Source organism: Mya arenaria, chromosome 17, assembly GCF_026914265.1.
Source record: "Mya arenaria isolate MELC-2E11 chromosome 17, ASM2691426v1".
NCBI classification, from domain to species: Eukaryota; Metazoa; Mollusca; class Bivalvia; order Myida; family Myidae; genus Mya; species Mya arenaria.
The window spans coordinates 17,171,902-17,180,409 of NC_069138.1; positions in this window are offsets into that span (position 1 = coordinate 17,171,902).

An 8,508-nucleotide genomic window follows, 5' to 3' on the forward strand; every position below is an offset into this window, starting at 1 on the left:
AGCCTTTCAATAGTCTTGTTCTGCAAAAAAGGTTCTTCGTTTCTACTAACATCTCGGAATGGAAAAAGAGGGGGAGGGGGAGCCCTTTTCCCATTTGTTATTTTGGAGAACCGTGATTCTGTGACAACCCGACCTATTTCAGGTTATAGTACTAATGTAGAAAAAAACGGTCGAATTTTAACATGTTTGATCAAGTAAATGCACACTTTTTAGGAAATAACGAAAACAATCCACTTTACAGCAAAAAAGTGTAGGGTCCCTGGGGCGTAGCTAGGGCCTCAAAACCTTGTAGGCCTGATGATTCCATGTGATTTCTGGGGACCTTTATATGCACATAACACACACTCAATTATATTTGCAATGATTACAATAAAATCAAGCAATACACCCTGTACGTACAATGTAGATTAAATAAAAACAAACTTGCTTTGGTTAAAATAAAACATACATAATCACTTGAGGCTTGAGAAATGGGACCCGATAGATCCACTGGCCATCTATCAGGTCCCATTGTTCAAGCCTCAAGTGATTATGTATGTATGTACGCACGCACGCACGCATGCACGTACGTACGTACGTACCTATGTATGTATGTATTTCTTTAGACCTTGTGGTCAAGGATAACCCGTGAAAGTGCAAGCACTTATTTCCAACGGGAAAAGGGACTCGTTCACGCTTTTAAGGGCCAGAAATGAAAACATCGACAATAATATAGAGCTCTAGATAGATAGATAATAATCGTTTAAATTGTGACAGAAAATGCTCTATTTTTCCGAAATACTTTTGTAAAGCTATTGAAAATAGAACCATTTTTGGTTACAAAATTCTGTTTAAGGGAATATCTGCTAGTTGCTATTTGGTGTTTGTCATCAAAGTATTCCCGGTGTTCATGAAAGACTTACGCCCGACTTTTGGCTGTTGCCATTGTCTTCCGATGACGGTGTCGGAAAGCCGGAAAACAGAAAACTTACAAATATATACTGAAACATCAACGCAAACCTTGGTATCGACATCCAATCAAATTTATCGTGGAGCCGCTGAACTTTATCGGCCGCATAACTAAGAAAGTAGTTTGCTGGTATATCTTGAGACAAAAACTAAAAACCCAACCTATTTTATCACCATGGTAAGGTCTAATATCAAATATTAGTGCCTCAGCGCGGAACACCTGGTAGAAGAACTAGGAGTACATGGTCGAGACTGTCCAACGCGGAACAGCTCGTTTTGCACTCAATCGCTACCATCATACCAGCAGCTTAAATGACATTCGGGAGGCACTCAAATCAAAAACTGTAACTCACCAACAAAATCCACCATGCTCTATGTATTGTAATCATGACAGCATCCAAGTACCTTACTAAACGGTCAACATCAACTCCAGATCAAATCACTCTATCCTATTCAACCTCTTCCATGTTCAGCTTCTTCCCGATGACTACAATACGACAGTGGAACGGACAACCAGACACCGTGGCTGAGGCCAACTTGGTTCTTTACAAGAGAGAGCACTCTAGCCATCCTTTCTCATGCGGATCTTCTACGGTTGTGGTACCTCCACCAGCATTAATGAAGGCCTGCGGGCACTCGTTCCCGGCAGCGCCACTCAAGCTGGAGCGGTCAGTATACCCGTCTCAACGGGTATCACAGCTATGATTTTTTCCGGCTTCTCCCTTTGTATCTATGGCATACTCATGGTCGTGTTCATTGACGTCGCATGGACGTCAGTTTGGAATAGGTTTCAATGTTGTACCATGTGGAGTCACGTGATCAAAATGGACCAGCCAAAATTATTATTGTACAATACAACTATAAAATATGTTTGAAAAAAATCCGTTAAGGACAAACAAGTGTATTTTAACTGATTAAAGAAAGAAGAAACACCAATATACCAAAAACACAAACGTCTTATACCGTTATTGCATCCCTTTGGAATATATAATTGGCATTTCATAACTTAAATTGTACCCAAACATGTAGGCTACGGGTTAGTTATAGCTCGGTTTACGAACCGTAGGAACCGATTTATCAAAGCTCAGAAAAGAAGTTTCGACGGATGTTTTGCATTTTAAAAAAATCTGATTTTTAAAAAAAATGGATAAATTTGAAAATTCCGATCAATATAAGAACACGATAGCCCTAGGACTTCAAACTTCGTAGGCAGGTTGGTCATAACCAGCAGATGAACCCTATTGCTTAAAAGGTCAGTGGGTCAATGGACAAGGTCGTTGTGACCGTAAGCTGAGAATACGCAGTTTCCTATCAATAATTGAAAAGAGACTTCGTACTTGGTAGAGGTCCCCTAAGTATGACCGACACCCTAACTAATTTGACGTCAGTTGGTCGTGGTGACCTTGAGCTGAATGTACGGATCCGTTCAATAACTAAAGAATGGTTGTCCACGTACCTCAAACTTGGTATGCTGGTGAACTGCATCTGCTTCCTTTTAGTCATGTTTCAAAAACATTCGCCGGGTCTTTGATGACATGGTAGACAAAACATCTCAATTTCTAGGAAGTTTTCTTTTTAATTCGTTTACGACATTAAATCTGTGAACGAGTCCTTTCAAACCGCAAAATACATATTATGTCATCTGCAAGCTTCACCTTTAATGATTTGAAAATACATGTGTTTTTGTAGAACGCCCAAATGAACTCAATCTTATTTGGTGTTCGCACTTATATGACCCACTAAAGCTCCGTCCTTTCAATCGTAACAACTCGGCCATCTCCGGCAAGCTTCGAGATATGCCATATCTTGATACTAGCCGTGGAGTTCCGATTGCCGTCCTTTGTAGTCACGTGGTATTTTGGCGCGAAAGTTAAACCTCCCTGGAGTTAGTTTCATTAAATGAGTGTCGGGCGATTGTAGATTGTTGCGGCTTTTTGAATATATGTAATAAAAGCAAATAGAATATATTGATGTTTATACAAAAATATGGAAAAGCACCGAAGCACGAACGTTCATTATACTTTACGTGTGTGTTATAAATGTATATGTATTACTTTTATATGCGCGTATCTCTTAAAGTATTAATAATGATCGACAAACGATTTCACATTTTGAAGGGGTGTATATTTTAGTTCAATGCCCCTGCAATTTGCATTGGGTTGTTCGGTTAGCGCACTCGCTTCTCACTGGGCGTTCTGGGTTTGATTCCAGGCCTGGGCGCATGCGAGTTTGTTTTGCGGTCACCAAGCCGGACAAGTGGGTTTTCTCCGGGTTCTTCGGTCTCCCATACAACACAAGACCACTCTCTCGCGTAAAATTGTGCCAACAAGAGTGATTGATACGCTGTAATAACTTCATTGTAAAGTATGTCAGTTTAAACAAATTAAGTTCGCACGAGTTTAAAAAAACAACAAATGAGTTAAAGTTCTAAGAACATAAAAGTCACAACATTTTGTAATGCGTTGAAAAAGCTCCAAGGCCTCTTACGTTGTGGTGTCAATTAATAAATAACGGAAGCGGTGTGTACAGTCTGTCGTGGTAGTGGTTTCCCGACGTCACTTATACTTACTATAATAGTTGTATTTAACCGGTATGATTGATCTGTCCATTCTGAATTCCTCGATAAAAATGGCCGAGAAGCTCCGAATGTGATCTGTCATGTTAACCGTCATAATTATAAACATCTCAAGGTTTTGTTTATATCGTGCTTCTATGTGGTTTAGTAGTCTATAACATTTTATTGCATACTTGTTTAATTTCACCTTCAAATAACGCATGATTAAACACATAAGATACGGACAGGACGGAAAATATGATATATCACGTTTGCCGTCGAATTCAAATGTGTTTTACGTGAAGAAAACTATTGCCACTAGATGGGAACACCCCCCACCCCCTTACTCATCCGAATTTTCTTTTTATTTCAATATCGTAGAAAAAAAGTAATTAATTACGTTCAACATGTACCATTTCGGACTATACCTTGTTGAAAATGTTTTGCGGGAGAACTACGGAATGCCGTTAGGGAATCGCTTGTGAATCTGAAACGCGATATTCGATAGTACGATGATGAAAACGCGAAATCACGAAACTACGATAAAGAAAACGCGACAGCACGATGATGAAAACGCGACAGTACGATAAAGAAAACGCGATAATACGACAGTACGATGATGATAATGCGATATACTATCGTTTTTTCACCACCGTATTGTCGCGTTTTCACCATCGTATCATCGTATTTCGAGGAATAGTAGTAGAAGTAGTAGAAGTAGTAGAAGTAGTAGCAGCAGTAGCAGTAGCAGTAGCAGTAGTAGCAGTAGCAGTAGCAGTAGCAGCAGCAGCAGCAACAGCAACAGCAACAACAGCAGTAGCAGTAGCAGTAGTAGTAGTAGTAGTAGTAGTAGTAATAAAGTAGTGGTGGTGGTGGTGGTGGTGGTGGTGGTAGTAGTAGTAGTAGCATTAGTGGTAGTGGTAGTGGTGGTGGTGGTGGTGGTGGTGGTGGTAGTAGTAGTAGTAGTAGTAGTAGTAGTAGTAGTAGTAGTGGTAGTAGTAGTAGTAGTAGTAGTAGTAGTAGTAGTAGTAGTAGTAGTAGTAGTAGTAGTAGTAGTAGTAGTAGTAGGAGTAGTAGTAGTATTAGTAGTAGTAGTAGTAGTAGTAGTAGTAGTAGTAGTAGTAGTAGTAGTAGTAGTAGTAGTAGTAGTAGCAGTAGCAGCAGCAGCAGCAGCAGCAGCAGCAACAACAGCAGCAGTAGTAGTAGTAGTAGTAGTAGCAGTAGTAGTTCTAGTAGCAGTAGTTATTGTACCAGTAGCAGCAGCAGTATCAGTAGCAGTAGCAGTCGCAGTCACAGTCACAGTAGAAGTAGCAGTAAGAGTAACACCCGAAGTCGCAGTAGCAGTAGCAGTAACAGTTGCATTAGCATTAGAAGTAGCAGTAAGAGTAACACTCGAAGTCGCAGTAGCAGTAGCAGTAGCCATAGGCGGATCCAGGGGGGGGGCGGACCCGGCGCGCGCCCCCCCCCCCTTAAAATTTTCCAAGTATATGTATAAATTATTAATATCGTTCCATCATTGTAGATAGCTTTTAAGGTTATGATTTGCTCCACATAAAAAATAGATCTCGATTTACCGTGGTTGTATCGAACATCTATTTGGCCACATTGGACTCTTACGAAACATAATTGGTCCGAGACGTTGTGGAACCCTCTTATCGATTAAATTATCTATTATGACGTATTCAGTAGAATGTGTTAGCGTTTGGCTATCCTCCGTTTTTACGGCAATACGCAGGAAGTAAAACGCCGTTCAATCGGACACATGCGTAGTTTTGTAGTGAATATCAGCGGCTGAAATACATGCGAGGAATATCGGACACAACAGTTATTTTAATAAAATATATTCTGGTTTTATTCGACATTGTGTTGAATGTATTAACCCTGAGAAGTCAGTGAAACAGACGTTTGCTCGTCTGTTTCACTTTTCGGATCGTTCGTCATAATGACTAAATACAATGTACAGAATAGCACCCAGCAGACTACGTTCTGTGCAAACAATTTTTTTTTTAAATTGTCTTCACATTTCTATGACTTTGGAAGTATTTTAAAGTTTATTACTATAAGCGACTGTCTTATGCTAAACAAATCTGTTCGAAAAATTGATATGGCGGGAGTGTCAAACAGCTTTGAATCATATCAGACGACGAGTAGCTTGTCATCTTATATGGATCCAAGCTGTTTCCATATTAATTATATCATCAGCCGGAAAGGAGTTAATATTTCACCTTCTCTGAATATATTCGCAGAAGTCAGTATAAAGCGACTTAAAACAATAAACTAGAAATGAATGGCAGTAAATTTAGAATAAGATCAGACGCTGCTTTGGATGTACGGCATATGATCTGACTCTGCACTGTTAACAACTCAAAATAACCACATGCCGTCTACATTGATAAGTTAAGACCCTGCTCAGATCAGACGACACATAACGTAGAATACTTAATCGGACAAAAACATTGTCCTACTGTAGTACAATGCTAACATCATCATCATCATCCTCATTAATCGCCAAGTAAGATATCAATTTTACCGAGTGCAAAAGTCAGAGGTGTCTTTAGATCATAAGACATAAATAAAAGCCTCCAAGACAGTTCATGCAAATCTATGTGGATTGCTTGAATTAATGCATTAAATGAAACTTGACATGAGGAGAGTTTCAAACTACCCTTAACATATTTGCCGAGCGTCTAAAACTTTACAAAACAGGACTTTTAAATTTTAAACTTTATAAATATAGCGTTAACATTAAAGTTTGCCCAATAACTGTATGAATTACTTTTTCAATTTTACCAAGGTCTTTCAATTTATGCGTTAAACAAACTTGATCTATAGGGAGGTGACGATCAGCTTTACGGCGTTACTACGTTACAAAGTGTCTCTCGCAGTTCAAGCTTTGTTAAAACAGTGTAAACTATGGAACGCCGGGGCGCAATGCTTCTTGCGAAATACTTCATGCTTTTTGCATAATGCTTAATGTTTTTTGCAAAACGCTTAATGCTTTTTGCGAAATGCTTTTTGCGAATTGCTTAAAGCGAAATTCTTTTTGCGAAATGCGAAATGCGAAAAGCTTCGATTCAATATTTTTTACCGTTGTTAGCATAAATTGAGCAGAATCATTTGGTATGAAATGAAAAAAGGAACACATTAATTTGAAAAATACTTTTATCTGCATGTAATAGAGGTGAAAAATAATACGTTTGTTGAATCTATTCATTAGAATAACATATATAAACACACAAACAATACAATATCATATTCAGAAACGGTAAAGTAAAGAGGTGTCCTAGAGAAAATATGCCAGAAAGTCAGTTAGATTGCGAATAGCAAGATGTGCAACTCTGTATATTGCTGTAAACGCGTTAGGTTAGAAAGAGTATCGTTTTTTCCACCGTATAATAATATTTCTGTAGCAGTATCAGTAGCCTATGTCTTACATCCCCTTCACTGCCGGGAGCAGTTCGGAACGTGCACAATATTTCGTCCGATTCAATTTGATTGTGTTATGCCATATGCGAAATGTTTTTTGGGAAATGATTTTTGTGCAAAATGCGAGATGCTAAATGCTTTTAAAATGCTTCATGCGAAATGCGAAGGAAATCCGTTATTCAGGAGGTGTTACTATATTTAGATTTCACATAGCACGAGCTTCCGTAATTCCGTATCCGGCCATTCGATTGGTCGAAAATGAAACTATTGTTCTATATATAGCATTTGCATAACGCATTTCGCAAGACGCATTGAGCCCCGGCGTTCCATAGTAAACACATGCAATAGTTTAAGAGCTTGAGGCCGTCGCGAAGGCCTCCGACCCCCTGAATTACCATGAAAACACATGGGGGCCTAACGACCAACAGAAGTCAATTTCAGAAGTTACGACCCCCTAACTGAGAAACCTGGATCCGCCACTGGTAGCAGTCGCAGTAACAGTCGCAGTAGCAGAAGCAGTAGCAGTCGCAGTAGCAGTAACAGTCGCAGTACCAGTAGCAGTCGCAGTCGCAGTCGCAGTAGCAGTCGCAGTAGCAGTCGAAGTGGCAGTGGCAGTCGCAGTGGCAGTCGCAGTAGCAGTAACATAACAGTCGCAGTAGCAGTCGCAGTCGCAGTCGCAGTAGCATTATCAGTAACAGTCGCAGTCTCAGTATCAGTGGCAGTAGCAGTCGATGTATCAGTCGCAGTAGCAGTAGCAGTGGCAGTGGCAGTGGCAGTATCAGTATCAGTAGCAGTAGCAGTAGCAGTAGCAGTAGCAGTAACAGTAACAGTAGCAGTAGCAGTCGATGTATCAGTAGCAGTGTCAGTAGCAGTAGCAGTAGAAGTAGCAGTGGCAGTAGCAGTAGCAGTCGATGCATCAGTCGCAGTAGCAGTCGCAGTAGCAGTAGCATTGGCAGTATCAGTAGCAGTAACAGTAACAGTAGCAGTAGCAGTAGCAGTCGATGTATCAGTCGCAGTAGCAGTAGCAGTAGAAGTAGCAGTGGCAGTAGCAGTAGCAGTAACAGTAGCAGTAGCAGTAGCAGTCGATGCATCAATCGCAGTAGCAGTAGCAGTATCAGTTGCAGTAACAGTCGCAGTCGCAGAAGCAGTCGGAGTAGCACCAGCAGTAGCATGAGCGGTAGCAGTAGCAGTTGCAGTAGCAGTCGCAGTCGCAGTAGCAGTCGCAGTAGCAGTCGCAGTAGCACCAGCAGTAGCATGAGCAGTAGGAGTCATATTATCAGTAGCAGAAATAGTCGCAGGTGCAGTAGCCGTAGCAGTAGCAGTAACAGTAGCAGTTACAGTGGCAGTAGCAGTAGCAACAGCAGTAGCAGTCGCAGTAGGAGTCATAGTAACAGTAGCACCAGCAGTAGGAGTTGCATTCGCAGGTGCAGGTACAGTATCAGTATCAGTATCAGTATCAGTATCAGTATCAGTAGGAGTAGCAATAACAGTAGCAGTAACAGTAGCAGTAACAATAGCAGTAACAGTAGTAGTACATTAACAGGCGATGGCTCATTCGGCATTCCGTAGAGAACCCCTAA